Below are 16,707 nucleotides of genomic sequence, written 5' to 3'. Positions count from 1 at the left end.
AAGTGGGGCTGGTGTAGGCCATTGCTCAGGTAATAGAAGATCCCGCAGAGAGTTGGTGTTGCTTTCACCACATTCGCCCCACCAAGTTTGTGACCCATTTATGGTGTAAACTAAGTCACACCTCAATAAATCACAGAGGGTTAGAGTTTGATGAGTGAATGGGAAAGAGGACTTGGGGAAAGGTGTGACTAAGATAAACACTACACAACAACAATATTCATCAGGACGATGAGCAGCACATCATCATCATTCTGTTGTGGAAGAAAATGAAGGAATTGGTATGACACAGTTCAATTTAATGCATTGCTAACTGTCCTTCATACTCAGAGACCCACATTTTTATTATATATCTAGATGTTCTATCATCCAGGTTTAAAAATACAAATTATGGAGGAATGAAGTGGATCCACACAGTTCTAAAAATTATGATTGTTAAAAGAAAAATGATACTGTATTGCAAAATTGGTCAGTGCATTTGCATTCTTCTCTGACTGGCAGTCACTCTTGGTTGCCTGGCTAAACCGGTCTGGTAAGGTAAGCAGAAGTGTTATAAAGCTTCCGCCTTTCGTGCAGGAGAAGAGAAGGCCTGCTGATTGTAAAACAGAAACGGTATTGTAGAGTCAAGGAGAAAGACAGAAGAGAAGCTTCATGAGGACTTACCAAAAATATTCAGTGGCAGAGCAAAAGCAAAGGCTGCTGCAATCATTTATTTAATCTACTTTATGACTCTTGTGATCGATTAACTGAGAAGTGAGAGCAATTTACAACCAATCACGTAGCTGCATGTACCGGGCTGATCAATCTAACAGCAGTCATCATAACGTTTAGCTCAGTGCTTGCATCATGTGATGATGTGGCATCACAAGTCTGTCTCCAGTTACAAGCAACAGGCCCCCCTGAACCACAACCACATACGAGGTATTTTACATTTGAGCAAGTACACATACTCCGCAGCATTTCCTAAATCAACATACCTCTCTGCAGTCCACAGAGCTGAGTAGGTCTCAGAGTCATCATTATCATGGGTTGCCTTTGAAGTCAATAACTTCCTTCTTCTGGCTGTTGAAGTAGTCCCGCCCTGAGTCCTTCTATCCCCCTCCTGACTTCAAGTAATGACTCAGTCCAACTCTGTCCCAGACAGAGCAAGACAGACCTGTAGTGTACTGCTGTTGAAGAACAAGAAGAAAATCAGAATGTGAGTATTTTGTGTAGATTTGTGTTTGTTAACTAAAGTGACTGATCTCTGAAGAACCAGAACCTTCAGTAAAAATGATCACCCATCAGGCCCCAAACATTGCAAGTCATCAAAATCAAGTTTACAAATTAGTTCAACACCCCCCCTCACTGTCTGCCACCACATGAATCATCAATCATCATTTACAATCACTCAATAATATATCACTCATTGGAGCAATAGTTACCTATACCAATCCAAACATGGTGGTAGGTACACAATTGTATCTCCTCTTTGATGCGAGCAACACATTGGAATTTGGCAGTCTTGTAAATGTGATCTTCTGGAGCAGTCCTGCTAGATGATGAAAAAAAGGAGGTTAGGCATGGGAGGGAAGCGGGCACTGTCTCCAATGTCTTGAAAGGAATGGGGAGGCTTCTTTACTGCACACTAGCCCAACTCCAATCCAGCCATACATGTGCCTTAAGATGGTGGGACTGCCTAAGTCAGACACAAACACCAGCTATAGCCCTTTTTTTCTTTTTGTGAAAGCAGTTCAATGATAAATAATTAAAAGGTTCTATGGTGGTCAACCTAGTCAGAGTCAGGGAAGTAGAGTTTGTCCTCAAACTCAGGTGGTTTGTCCAGAAGTTGGTCAGCTAACACACTTGAGTCTGACCAATCACTCTCCTCCTCCTCCTGTGGAATTTCAGTAACAGTGTTTTTGTGTGGTGTGAAGTGTTGATTCATTTTGATCATGGTCAATCTCCACGTTTTGAGGTGAGAGACTGTTCCTTCTCATTGTGACAACTGCACCAGCTGCTCTGAACACCTGCTGAGCAGACACGCTGCCTACCGGATAAGCCAGATACTTTATTGTCAGCCTGCTGATCTCTGCCCATTGGTGCATCTTTCCATAGCAATACAATAATGGGTTTGATCCACATAGATCTCTCTTTGGTCATCCAGATAGTCCTGGAACATCATCTGAATGGTCACTGGTTTTGCCACATGCTCAACCTCTTTTGTCTTCTCCTCTGCACTGAACTTAAGACCTACCACTTGAAACCAAGCCAATGTAGAGGTTGGGGCGGATTCTTCTGTTCCCGTTGTTGTGGTGCCGTTCTTGTTGCTAGTGTTGACTGCTTTGAGACAACAGGACTGCCCTCTCTGGAAGTTGAAGGTGGAACCTCAGAACATCTGTCCGGAAGTGGGACTCACATTTCTAGCCATTATTCTCACAGGTCTCTGGTTTGCTCAACAATCCATGTCTTGTATTGTGATACATTCCCTTTTGAAAAAGGAATGAAAGTGGGCAGTATTTTTTTGCACCGTGGATCAAGTATTGTGGCACAGATGTACTCTTTGGACAACACAATATCTCTTTGCAGCTTTGAATTAACAGCCAAGTGAGAGATTAAGATCTCAATCAAGGCATGTGCACCTGTGTTTTTGTTCCCGCCTGAGAACCTTTCAGTCACCTTTTTTAATTGGTCCTGTAGCAGATGCAACAACGGTATAGCGTGGCCCATCATACTGCCCTCCTTGTTGACTTCCCATGTGCAAATCTCAAAAGGAAGTAGCATCTGTGTCAAGTATGTGACTAGGCCCCATTTGTCCACCTCCATGGTCATGCTTTTCCCAGTAGCATCCCCTCCTCTTTGAATTACATATTCATTGAACGGTTTGTACTGCTAAAGCAGATGTTGCAACATGTAATAGGTTGAGTACCAATGCATTGGCACCTCCTGTATGAGGACTTTAACTGGTATTCTATTAAGACGCTGAATGATCCTCAACTGCTTCCAGGCTTGAAAAGAATGACTGAAATGAGTGCAGATTCTGCTGCAGGTGGTCATTAAGTTGCTGACTATGTCTTCTTTTTTGAGAAAGTCCTGAACAATCAGGTTGATACAATACGCCAAACACAGGACCCTGAACTAGCCACTATCTGCCATGGCCTTAGCTATATTACTGCCATTGTCCGTGGGAACAAAGCCAATTCTGAGTCCTCTGGGTCACAGCCATTTAAACACCTTGCTGTTAAAGTCTTTCAAGATGTTTGCAGCTGTATGGGATTTCTCCATGGCAAACATGTCTACTGTTGCATGTCGCCGAATACCCTAAAAGTTTTCTTCAGCGCCGAGACCTATAGATAGCTGTTGCCTACCGCCACAAAAGAGATCCAATCTGCATTGATGCACACGTAATCAGTGGCTTGCCAAATGGTCCACATGTCTGTCGTCAGGTGGATAGTGTGAACAGCAATCTGCTGCACAGCTTGCCAACCAATTGCAGCACATCGTGATGGAGCTCTGGAGCAGTAACTCTGGCAAAATAGGTCCGGCAGGGAACCTTCTATTTCAGGGAGCTGTCCGAAAACAATTTCTAAAAAAAAAACACTCCTTCCATAAAAGAGTTTCGTAAATGCGACACCTATTGCATTCAAAATGCTTGTTTGTAAAAACGCCCATGTGTTTGGTGGTGCGGCAGGCACAAGTTGCCTGAAAAAGGTTGTGGTCAGCACACAGGTGGCAAAAATCTGCTTCTTCTTCTCCTCGCTGACTCCTTTCTCGGCAACAACTTTCTTTGGGGCCAGCTTGAAGCTGTCAGGTAGCAGTGGCACTTAGCTGCAAAAGCGGAAGAGATTGGAGGACTTACGTCTTGTGTTGTGAGGTCATGTCACTTTGTAAAGGCCCTCTGTCTGGCAGTCCTGTGGGTGATGTCTCTTGCACACCTAAAAGCAAACAAGCATGAAAAACATTTAGTGTAACGTGGCATTGTAATTATTGCAGTTCGAATTAGTACAGACAATATAATTTAGTGTGGTTACCTAAGTTCTTATCCTAAATAATTAACAACAATAGTGTAACCATTCCAATGTCAAACCACAGCGCCATAACATACTGTATTTTATTTTCAATGAAAATAACATACAGATGTAAATGTTTGCTTTATGTGCACCTAAGGGAGACACCTGTGGCAGTCCAGGAGGTGCAATGGAATAATCCACAAACAATTAATGCTGGTGTGTGCACCTATGCCATGTAGAGAGGCCAGGGGGAAATGAAATAATTCTTACAAACTGAATGATGGTATGTGCGTGGCTGTGCGCCTATGGCAGGGGGTGGATGGACGGAAGGAAAATATATATTTTTTTAATTATATATTTTTTTAATTAAAATAATTTGTTTTTTAATTAAAAATAAAACATAAAAAATAAGTGCAAATTAATTGCTGGTGTACTAGGGGACTATGAGAATCCCATTAGGAGACAAGGAGGTGCAGGTGAAAAATTCAAAAAAATACATATAATATAAAACACTGTTCAAAATATACCTATACTATAATGATCTTAAAGCATATTATTAAAAAATTAACAAAAACAAAAAGGCATTACCCTCTCCTATTAATCTCTCTAGAAAATGGCTTTGAAAACTAGAAAAAGAGGGTGGCTGCACAAAATGTCCTCCGGCCACATGGTCAACCAACAACAAGAAGCAAGGAGGCATGTCCACAACAAAGAACACTTGCAGATCTATGGCAAAAGCACACTTGCCGGCTACACAAAATGTCCACCGGCCACATGGTCAAACAACAACAGCGAGCAAGTAGGTGTGGCCACAACAAAGAACACATGCAGATCTATGCCAAAGCACACTGGCCAGCTACACAAAATCCCCACTGACCACGTGGTCAAGCAACAACAGCAAGCAAGGAGGCATGGCCACAACAAAGAACACATGCAGGCCTATGTCAAAAGCACACTGGCTGGTTTCACAAAATGGCCACTGACTACATGGTAACACAACAACAGCAAGCAAGGAGGCATGGCCACAACAAAGAACACATGCAAGCCTGTGACAAAAGCACACTGGCTGGCTACACAAAATGATCGCCGGCCACATGGTCAAACAACAAGCAAGGAGACATGGACAACAAAGAACACACACAGACACACTGGCCAGACCAAGAATGCATTGCGACACTACCATTAATTCAGCAATGCCAAAAATGAAAATTAAGTGAGCTATAATATTTTTACTACAACACACATCCCCCCAAAGCATCAAATATTACCCCACCAAAATTCACTTTTTGCAGAAAAAATGTTAAAAACAAAAAATAAACCCCACATTTTTAATTTAATATAATGCCATCCCATCCCTAACTGATGTTTTAAAACAACATATACCACAGACACAGTAGTTTTGTGCATCCATTACTAGTACTGGGGCTACTTGCTGGATGGCCCATGGGCAGACTAGGCCACATAGTCAAATAAATGTATAGTGTAAATTTAACAAACATGGAGAAAATGTACTGAACTGTGCAACCTTTTTCCTTTACAAAAGATTAAAAAAAGTCAATTCAAATACATAACTAAGCCCCTACTGAAACTACAGGCCACCTACCACAATCCATTTTTAAAATCAAATAAAAGTACAAATGAATACTGGTGCATACCCTCTATCAAACAAACAAAACCCTTACACAAACGTTTTTGAACTTACTTGTGATATCACAAAAACAAAGTCCTTAAATCCAATGGTATATATTCAGCAAATACTTTACAACAAATACTGAGGGTCTAATGTTCCGTATACACACAACTCTAACAGACTAGGCAAATGAGACCTCCAAATCAACTACAGTGAATGACATAACAAAGGTATAATTCCCATCACCCACCAAAGGTGGCTTATCATCATCTGGGAATTCAGAACTGAGCTGAGAGGACCAACCACTCTGATGGTAATGTTGGTCAATCAGTTGTCCCAGTAGTGAGAACAAACGGTGGGGTGATGGTTGCAGTGCAAGAAATAAACAAAAGAGTGCTATTAAAAATGGCTATCCAGATGCTATAAATTTTATTCTGGCGCTATCGTGATGCCATTGATAAAACCTGTGCGTAAACAGCTTAACAGATAACTGTTGGATGGGTGGTCTACATGTTTCGGCTACTGGACTTTAAGTCCAAGCTCTCATCAGGACCCAAATACGCTACTGCAAAAAGTGATAAACAATACAAATAAGAAAATTAAAGATTTCCACCAGTAAAGTATACCATACAACCTGGTCTGCTCTGTATGTCCCAATGGAACTGTTACAGGTTAAGAACCTAAATGTGAATCAAATGGAAGGAGGTTCAGCTGAGTGTTAGTGGCAATACAGAACATATGTATAAAAAAACACCGTGTGTATTATCATTTGTCATAATCGTAGTGTTTACATGACTTGAAGTAAAGTAGTACTTAAACTGTGCACTTACCCAGATGATTATGGGCATGCACCTCACCTCGCCTGGCATCTGCTCAGGATATTGAGGCACCGCTCTACAAAAGGGAATTTCAGGTAGACTTATTTAGGATTGATCCCAGTGGACATGATATATTCAGAACACCAGAACTACCAGAAATAGTCTTTTGAGCGTTAAGCTATACAAGTGTAAAAACAAGGCAGAGTGTTGGTCTTAAAAACAGAGCAAGTGGAACACCTCTCTGTCAGATCTTTCGTGAAAAACAGTAACCGCATCTTAATGCCAGGAACAACAGTGTGTATCCGTGTGTTTATGATAAGACACTGTTGTGCATCTTAAAGAAAAAGGAACTGTCTTAAATTATGCAAATCCGAAGTAGATTTGCCGTTTGTCAAGCTCCATAAGGCATAGATTTAACAGAGCCTCCTCCAGTCATATGACAACTAGATTGAGATACTGGAGTGAATATTTAGCACAAAGAGTTACAAAAACATGCTGATATTGACACGCAAAAGCGAGACGTTCCAATGTAGATTTGCCGTTTGTCAAGCTCCGTAAGGTATAGATCTAACAGAGCCTCCTCCAATCTTATGACCACTGGATTGAGATACTGGAGTGAATATTTAGCACAAAGAGTTACACAAACATGCTGATATTGACACACAACCTCGCGACGTTCCGATGTTGTAATTACTCGGGTATATAAAAGTGAAAGAATGCAGCACTCACCTGTCCGTCGGTACCCCGCTCTGTCTTCTGAGCTTGAAGGGGAGGTACTCGACGGACAGAGCTCGCGCCGTAATAACGCGTGAGGCTGCGTCGAAACGTCACGGCGTTAAGAGCACTTCCGGATCAGTGTACCAACACGTGGTTAAGGCAAACCAGCGTAATGCCGGAAGTGGCTGGGAATTGTAGTTCCAGGCGGCCAAAGTGTGATTTACATAGTTTAGACGTGACTCGAGCATTGAAAGACACCAGTCATGAGTGTTTGAAAACCTAGGCTGACATTCAGGACGATATTTAAGCACCCAAATGTAAAATAGGTGACAAAAAATTGTAAAAATTGACCACAGAAGTTATGTGAATAGTAGGAGATAATGCTACTACACTGTATGTACATAACAAAATTACCGATGGAATATAATGCTGAATGCCTGTTGTGATCTGACATAGATGGATGTGAGACATAAAGGCAGATGGAAAATCAGATGTCTCGTCTCACTAAAGTGACGACCACGGAATTTCGTCGTTCAGGCCAGTAATGTCACTTTTGAGTTTGAAAACCCACTTCTGTTCTTTTTGGAACAGGAATTTGGTGAAATCTGTGACATGGGCTGGAATAAACGGTTGTTCTAGGACCAGCCATCTCCAGTCTTCTGGTTTATGTTTAAGTGACAGGAAATGATTGGTAAGTTTTGTGGCCTGTTTATTACGTCTGATCGTGCTCTTGTGCTCATTTATGCGTGTCTTCACCTTGCGTGTGGTCATACCCACATAACGCAAGGAGCAAGGACAAGTAATTAGATATATAACCTTGTCTGTGTTTCAGTTGGTGTGTTTTTTGAGGACCCAGGGGATGCCAGTACCTATATCAATCGTCTTAGTGGCCTGTGTCTGTGGACATGCTGCACATTGGCCACATGGGAAATGACCCTGGACCGGGGGCAGATCCCATAAGGTATTGATGTTGGTTGAGACTTTGGTTTTCGGTCTGGTGTGAACAAGACTGTCTCTGAGATTGGTGCCTCTTTTAAAAGAGAAAAGAGGATAAGGCAAAATCTCACTGCCTATATTTAGGACCCGCCAATGCTTGCGCACCGTTTTCTGTACTTGGTTAGACCAAGTGCTAAAAGTGTTGACAAACGTCATTCTAGACAGCGGAGGCTTAGGCACGGGAGGTTCAATAAGAGCTCCTCGGTTATTGTTCGAGGCTCTTTTCCAAGCCCTTTTCACTAGGCGCTTCGGATATTGTCTATCTCTCAATTGGCTGGAGAGATCTTCTGCATGCTGATTGAAAGTACTGATGTCGGAACAATTTCTGCGAATACGCAGAAACTGTCCAACTGGCAGGTTTTCCCGAAGTGATCTGGGATGATGGCTGTTGAAGCTCAAAAGTGAGTTTTTAGAGAGGGGTTTTCTGTAAAGTTCACTGCCAAGTGTGCCCTCATTCGGGAAGATCACTATGTCTAAAAAAGGCAAACGATTTTTGTCAGAAGTCACTGTGAACCGCAGGTAATTATTCCTCGAGTTTAGCCAAGCATGGAAATCAAGGAGTGATGACAGAGAACCTTGCCAGACCACCAGAATATCATCAATATACCTCTTCCAGACTTTGATCTGATCTCGGAATGGATTAGTCTGAATGAGGATATTGTTCTGCTCAAAGAGATGGACATACAGATTGGCCAGGCTGGGAGCAAAAATGCTCCCCATAGATGTGCCCGAGACTTGAAGGTATATAGTCTCCTCGAATTTGAAAAAGTTTTCCATCATAGCCAGCCTGGCCAAATCCATGATGAAATGCACCGGTGTTATAGAGTCCAAATCTCTTGTGTCCAATAGGCTCTCAATTGCTTGTAAAGTTTCTATTTGTGGAATCGAGGTATACAAAGATTCCACATCGAAACTAACTAGGAGATCGGTTGCTACATCATAGTTGATATCGGGTAGCAGCCGTAGGACATCCTTGGTGTCTTGCAAATAAGTTGGCATTTCCTTGACAAGTGGGCGAAGGAAAAAGTCAACAAAAGTAGAGAGAGGTTCCAAAAGGGAACCTATCCCAGAAATGATGGGTCGTCCTGGGGTGGGTTTTTGATTCTTATGTATTTTTGGTAATACATAGAAGTGTGGCATCACAGGGTGTGTAGGTGTCAAGAAGCGAGCTTCCTGCTCTGTGATCCAGCCAGCTGTTTTCGCATCCTCAACCAGGGCGAGAATCTCTCTAGTGAGTCTAGGGGTGGGATCTTCAGTCAAACGTTTATATGACCTCGGGTCATCAAGTTGTCTAAGACATTCCCTGCGGTAGTCCTCAGTATCTAGAATGACAATAGCCCCACCCTTATCGGCCGGTTTTATAATGATGGATTCATCATTAGCCAACATAGTGAGGGCTTGTTTTTCACTCTTGCACAGATTGTGGTAGATTTTCTCTTTTCTAGACCCTAGACCAGTGATGTCATGGATAACCGCTTGTTCAAACACTTTAACTCGATCAGGTATTAAGTGAGTTGGAGGGTTAAACGTGGATGGTAATTTGAGACCTGTATTCTTATCAGAAGAGTCATCCGGGGATGTAGAGAGTTCCCTGTCCTTGAAGAAGAAGTGTAAACGGATTTTCCGAAAGAATTTGGCCATTTCAACTCTGAGTTGGAACAAATCTCCCTGATTGGTTGGGACATAGCCCAAACCTTTGTTTAGGACCTGTGATTCAAGTGATGTTAGAGTCCTAGTGCTCAAATTCACGACTAGATCGTTGTGTCCGTGCTGGTCCCTGGTTGTGGTTGTGGTTGCCCTTTCCTGCTGCGGGTGTTGGGCAGTTGTTGGTCCATCTGCCAATGTACCTGCGGCTGCCCTCTCCTTTTGCCTCTGCTTCGTCCACGGCCTACCCCTAAAAAAGACATTTGTCCGGGAAATGAAGGGGGTGGTGCTGCAAAAGGGGGGATGTGTTGAGTAAAGGGGGGAATTTGATACCCCCAAGGAACTGGCGGCCACCATGGTCCTCCTGATTGATAAGGATTTGGCATACCACGTCTTTGGTAAGGACGAGACTGTTGTCCTCCTCCTCTCCTAGGTGGTTGCACATTGTTTTCGGTCTCTGAATCAGTAGAATAAACATCGGATCCTGACGAGGAGTAGTTAGAACCATATCTTCTCCCTTTCTTGTTAAACTGTGGTGGAACATATTGCTCACTAGTGTAGGGATAGACTTTCTCCAGAGAGAAGCGTGCCAGGTCTTTCTTAAACTTCTCTATTTTCGTCAAAAGGATCGTGTCTTTGTGTTCCTTATTGGATTTATTTGTCTCTTCTAAATTCCGTTTGAAGACAGCACTAGATATGGTGGTCTTAATCTGGCCTTCGAGTGTCTGTATCTCAATAAGGATGGCGTCCGCCACCCTTTTGGCTGTGTTTATGATAAGGATCAACCAATCGCGTGTGCAACGCCACGCGATTAGTGACCAGTCTTTCAAGAAAGCTTTATCAGAAAGAAACAGTCTAGGGGCATTGGTCACTATTAGGCCCATCGGGGCACTATTACTTCAAGGTTATATATCTAATTACTTGTCCTTGCTCCTTGCGTTATGTGGGTATGACCACACGCAAGGTGAAGACACGCATAAATGAGCACAAGAGCACGATCAGACGTAATAAACAGGCCACAAAACTTACCAATCATTTCCTGTCACTTAAACATAAACCAGAAGACTTGAGATGGCTGGTCCTAGAACAACCGTTTATTCCAGCCCATGTCACAGATTTCACCAAATTCCTGTTCCAAAAAGAACAGAAGTGGGTTTTCAAACTCAAAAGTGACATTACTGGCCTGAACGACGAAATTCCGTGGTCGTCACTGTAGTGAGACGAGACATCTGATTTTCCATCTGCCTTTATGTCTCACATCCATCTATGTCAGATCACAACAGGCATTCAGCATTATATTCCATCGGTAATTTTGTTATGTACATACAGTGTAGTAGCATTATCTCCTACTATTCACATAACTTCTGTGGTCAATTTTTACAATTTTTTGTCACCTATTTTACATTTGGGTGCTTAAATATCGTCCTGAATGTCAGCCTAGGTTTTCAAACACTCATGACTGGTGTCTTTCAATGCTCGAGTCACGTCTAAACTATGTAAATCACACTTTGGCCGCCTGGAACTACAATTCCCAGCCACTTCCGGCATTACGCTGGTTTGCCTTAACCACGTGTTGGTACACTGATCCGGAAGTGCTCTTAACGCCGTGACGTTTCGACGCAGCCTCACGCGTTATTACGGCGCGAGCTCTGTCCGTCGAGTACCTCCCCTTCAAGCTCAGAAGACAGAGCGGGGTACCGACGGACAGGTGAGTGCTGCATTCTTTCACTTTTATATACCCGAGTAATTACAACATCGGAACGTCGCGAGGTTGCGTGTCAATATCAGCATGTTTGTGTAACTCTTTGTGCTAAATATTCACTCCAGTATCTCAATCCAGTGGTCATAAGATTGGAGGAGGCTCTGTTAGATCTATACCTTACGGAGCTTGACAAACGGCAAATCTACATTGGAACGTCTCGCTTTTGCGTGTCAATATCAGCATGTTTTTGTAACTCTTTGTGCTAAATATTCACTCCAGTATCTCAATCTAGTTGTCATATGACTGGAGGAGGCTCTGTTAAATCTATGCCTTATGGAGCTTGACAAACGGCAAATCTACTTCGGATTTGCATAATTTAAGACAGTTCCTTTTTCTTTAAGATGCACAACAGTGTCTTATCATAAACACACGGATACACACTGTTGTTCCTGGCATTAAGATGCGGTTACTGTTTTTCACGAAAGATCTGACAGAGAGGTGTTCCACTTGCTCTGTTTTTAAGACCAACACTCTGCCTTGTTTTTACACTTGTATAGCTTAACGCTCAAAAGACTATTTCTGGTAGTTCTGGTGTTCTGAATATATCATGTCCACTGGGATCAATCCTAAATAAGTCTACCTGAAATTCCCTTTTGTAGAGCGGTGCCTCAATATCCTGAGCAGATGCCAGGCGAGGTGAGGTGCATGCCCATAATCATCTGGGTAAGTGCACAGTTTAAGTACTACTTTACTTCAAGTCATGTAAACACTACGATTATGACAAATGATAATACACACGGTGTTTTTTTATACATATGTTCTGTATTGCCACTAACACTCAGCTGAACCTCCTTCTATTTGATTCACATTTAGGTTCTTAACCTGTAACAGTTCCATTGGGACATACAGAGCAGACCAGGTTGTATGGTATACTTTACTGGTGGAAATCTTTAATTTTCTTATTTGTATTGGTTATCACTTTTTGCAGTAGCGTATTTGGGTCCTGATGAGAGCTTGGACTTAAAGTCCAGTAGCCGAAACATGTAGACCACCGATCCAACAGTTATCAGTTAAGCTGTTTACGCACAGGTTTTATCAATGGCATCACGATAGCGCCAGAATAAAATTTATAGCATCTGGATAGCCATTTTTAATAGCACTCTTTTGTTTATTTCTTGCACTGCAACCATCACCCCACCGTTTGTTCTCACTACTGGGACAACTGATTGACCAACATTACCATCAGAGTGGTTGGTCCTCTCAGCTCAGTTCTGAATTCCCAGATGATGATAAGCCACCTTTGGTGGGTGATGGGAATTATACCTTTGTTATGTCATTCACTGTAGTTGATTTGGAGGTCTCATTTGCCTAGTCTGTTAGAGTTGTGTGTATACGGAACATTAGACCCTCAGTATTTGTTGTAAAGTATATATGGATTAGGGGATTTATACTGCAGCAGGTCTTTAAACTGTCCCTTGGACCCTCCTCCACTTTCACACTTTGTGAGAATCCTCTGTATTCAATATATTCAGCAAAGACAGTAATCTTTCCACCTCAAAATCCAAATGAAAAGTAACCAGGAGATGGACAAAGCACTGGTAGGAGCCTTCTGGACAGGAACAGGAAGTTGGAGTCTCTGGGGCACTTCCTTCTTGTTGAAAAAATTAAAAAAAAAAAAAAAAGACTTCTAGCACTAAAAAAAAAAACTCAAACGGTCTGTTGGAGTAGAATATTAACTCAAAAATGCTTTCTTGAGCAGATTTAGCTGCTTCTCAAGTAGAGAATTTGCTTGAGGTGTAGCCGCAGTCGCTTGCGTTTGCCACCGTCATGAAAATGGAGCCGGAAGACGCCGTCACGGTTGGAAGATGCACTAGCAGCCGGAAGCCGCACTAGTGGCCGTCAAATCTCACACGAGCTTGCTAGTAGCCTTTAAATCTCATCGCGCTTGCCAGCGCACACCAAAACAAGTCTACGCGTGCCAAAGGAAAAAAACTCCGCCAGGCCCTGGGTGGCAGAATGTAGCAGAAACTCCACATTACACACGTAGCGCGGAGTTCTAAAATTCCTCCAACTCCGCGAGCGGAGTGAATTTTTCCACCAAGGCCTAGTTAGAATGTGGTCATTATTTTCATCAAGTGAGCAGAAAAAGTAATGTATATATTGTTATTTTACATAAAAGGCTATACAGGGAGATGGGTAATGTTATTATGTAGACCTTTTTTTACAAATTATTTGCACCTATGTGTTTTTCTCAAACAAAACATATTCAGCCTTTAAAAGTCAAATTGTTAGAAGTTCACCCTTTAATGACACTCAATGTGACAATAGTTTTGAAAAACCTACAGTATTCTAACATCACTCTACAGCACTCTAGGCATCTTTCCTTTTATTCGTTCGAGACATGCCTTATACTTGTCAATAGCTTAATACAGTGAGATAAACAATGCTACTGATATGAATCCTTGCTAACTGATGCAGCTTTGATAGGGAGCCAAAATGCACCATTCCTCAGGGTCCTACAAACAGGGGAGGAAAGTCAAAGCTTTGGCAGGAACATTCCTGTTGACACCACAAAATGGCGTCACCAGCAAAGACCATAAGAAAGCCTCTGACTCCTCCAGTTCAGTTCCATGCTCCAGTAGCAATGGTCAGCAGGGGAAAATCTCACCCCTATGCCCCCTGCCCCTCTTCACTGAGCCTAGACTGCTGCTTTCCCAGTGCTCCTTGGACTGACACCTGTCTCTAGCTCAGGGCTCAGCTGTCATTGAAGACACCACCAGCAGCACTGTAGTTTTCAGCTCAGAGTGTGCTGCTAAAATGCAAAGCCTAGGAAGGTTAAGGCAGACCCTCAACAGTTTCTCAGCCAACGCATGACACTGCTATAGCCCTAAACCGAGCTCACTAGTTTTCCTTCTTCGTTTCATCACCATAGCAAGCCCCCGTGTTCTGGAGACGTAATGGCACCACAAACAATTGGGATTTCAGGCGACAGCACCAAGACAATGGTGCCTTCTTGGGACCTGGCAAACCCACCCATCAATTATAAATATGTTTAAGGCCATGCTAAGACAATTGATAATATCATCTTCATGATTGGTGCGCCCATCTGAGAATTAACTCTTCTAGGTTTTTAGTGAACCAATAAAAGAGACATTACATTTGCCCACAGCAAACTCCATTTGCACCACTGCCGACCTCCAGCCAACAGAATGTGTGTTAGTTAATTTAGGAATAGTTTAAAAATACTAAACCCGTCTCTAGCAGATTAGCTTGTACCGAGCCACTTTTTAAAGAGGTTACCATGAAGTTACAAGTGTGTAAATAATGGGTCTCCAAGAACTGTGCAAACATTGTTGGGTTCCAGGAATGACAACATTGAAATTGGAGGTCAAGTGTGATGGAAGCTTAGAAGCTACTAGAGCCAAGTTAAATGGCAGGGAAGGAAGTGTGAATGATGAACCACATGAGCAATTTTGAAGCTCAGCAATATCAGCGTGTCATAACATTATTTACTGTCAGTGCTCCATGGGTAGAATTAGTCTATGATTAAAATGTGTGATTGGGTGATTTAAGTGTATCACCCACAAAATTGCCAATGGCTACATCAAGAGTTTTCATATTTATTTTGAAGGCAGTGATCATGTCCTATGGTATGAAGGTCTATAATATGTACTCATTCCCACCGCACATATAACCTGCAATTCAATCATCTCGTACTTCTGCCACTACTGAAGCTGCACATACTTTTGAAAGTGCTGGAGCATTGGAATGAATTTGTGTGATTCACAGCACAAGTTTGTTTTGGAGGCCAGCAAAACCATTTTTTGGCAACTGATAAAAGAGACTGAAGGAGATTTTCTGTAGTTCGTTTGTGAACTATGCTGGCTTGTACAGCTTTAGTCTAGGAGAAATTGTTAAAAGAAAATCCCTTGTTGACCCAGGGATTGGGCGCGTTTCTTTTAGAAGAAATGATTTTTAAAATCTCGTAGAAATTTGAAGATCCGTCCTAGTGACATTTTTATGCATTCATATAACATGAGGAGTTCAAATTGAATTTCTTTGCATATTGCTTTTTGGTCGAACAGAGAACGCATTGTATGCCAACTGATGAGAATCTTATGGGCTGAGGACCATGAATAGACAGAGGAATAAGTGATATGGTCGCCATCTTGGAAGTACATTTTTCACATGAAGTGGTAAATGAAAGCAGTGGTCTATATGGCACATGGATGGAGCTTGTAAAACTGAGACGGGAAGCGCCGTGCTGTGCAGAAAGACACCCAAATAGAGAGATGGAGAAGGGAAACAAATGAAATGCTTGCTGAGACATTGCAGACATGCTAAAAAAAAAAGGTTTGATAATGGATGGTAGGGAAAAAGGGGTTTGGGGAATTAAGTGGTCAGTTAAAGCTGTTTTTCTTTTATTAAACCTATCACTTAAAACTTGTTTCTGTAATTGCAAATGTAATTTACGTGATTGTGCATTGTTGCGGAATAGAAGAATGGGTTGAGGATGAGAGAAGCTGGACCAGGAGTAATGAGTTGCATGACTGATGCTGCGATCAAAAGCACTTAGAGCTTGATCAAGAAGCCATGTATCCTCAGTTTGGGTTTCCTTGATCACTGAATCCTAAAGTTTCAGACTTCACATCTCAACTTGACCTCACTATTAGACCAACCAGCATATGAAATGCTTTCTCTCTGTCTCTTTCTCTGTTAACATATACCTGGCTATGTACCAGGGAATGTGGCAGAACAGAATCTGCTTGAAGGGTAAGGGGAATACTGGTGGTGTAAAATGTTGGAGGGGTGCCAACGGTTCACCAACTGTAGGCTGGAGACAGGGGAGAGTCTCTTTCTGCTGTGGTTGCTCTGCTCTGTAGTAACCTTATTTCCTCTAATGTTTGCCTTAACCATATTTTTTCTGAAAGGCAAATGGTTAGATTCTGCTCTAAGGGTTGTATCAAGGCAATTTTACAAATGTTATTAGAAAAGTAGTGTTTCTATAATAAAATTACCACATGGTATTGTATGGAACACATTTCTATTCATATTGCTATTGGAATTTGTTTTTTGTCACAGTATTGTTTGTAGGCCTCCACGAAGTGACCAAAAAAGTCTGCTGTGCTACGCGTAGTTCCGCAAGCAGTGGAGTTCGTTAAGTCGTGCTGTTTGCACTGATTTGTAACGCTGTGTGTCTGTCCCATGTTGGGA

General features: G+C 42.2%; 1 protein-coding gene across 7 annotated transcripts in view; it reads left to right on the top strand.

Moving 5' to 3' along the window:
• Positions 1-16,707, top strand: part of FILIP1 (filamin A interacting protein 1) — a 776,040-nt gene that overhangs the window by 493,438 nt on the left and 265,895 nt on the right. The window lies entirely within an intron of this gene.

This window comes from Triturus cristatus, chromosome 6, assembly GCF_964204655.1.
Source record: "Triturus cristatus chromosome 6, aTriCri1.1, whole genome shotgun sequence".
Lineage (NCBI taxonomy): Eukaryota > Metazoa > Chordata > Amphibia > Caudata > Salamandridae > Triturus > Triturus cristatus.
The sequence above is the reverse complement of the archived record's forward strand: the minus strand, read 5'-3'. Positions and strand labels throughout refer to the sequence as shown.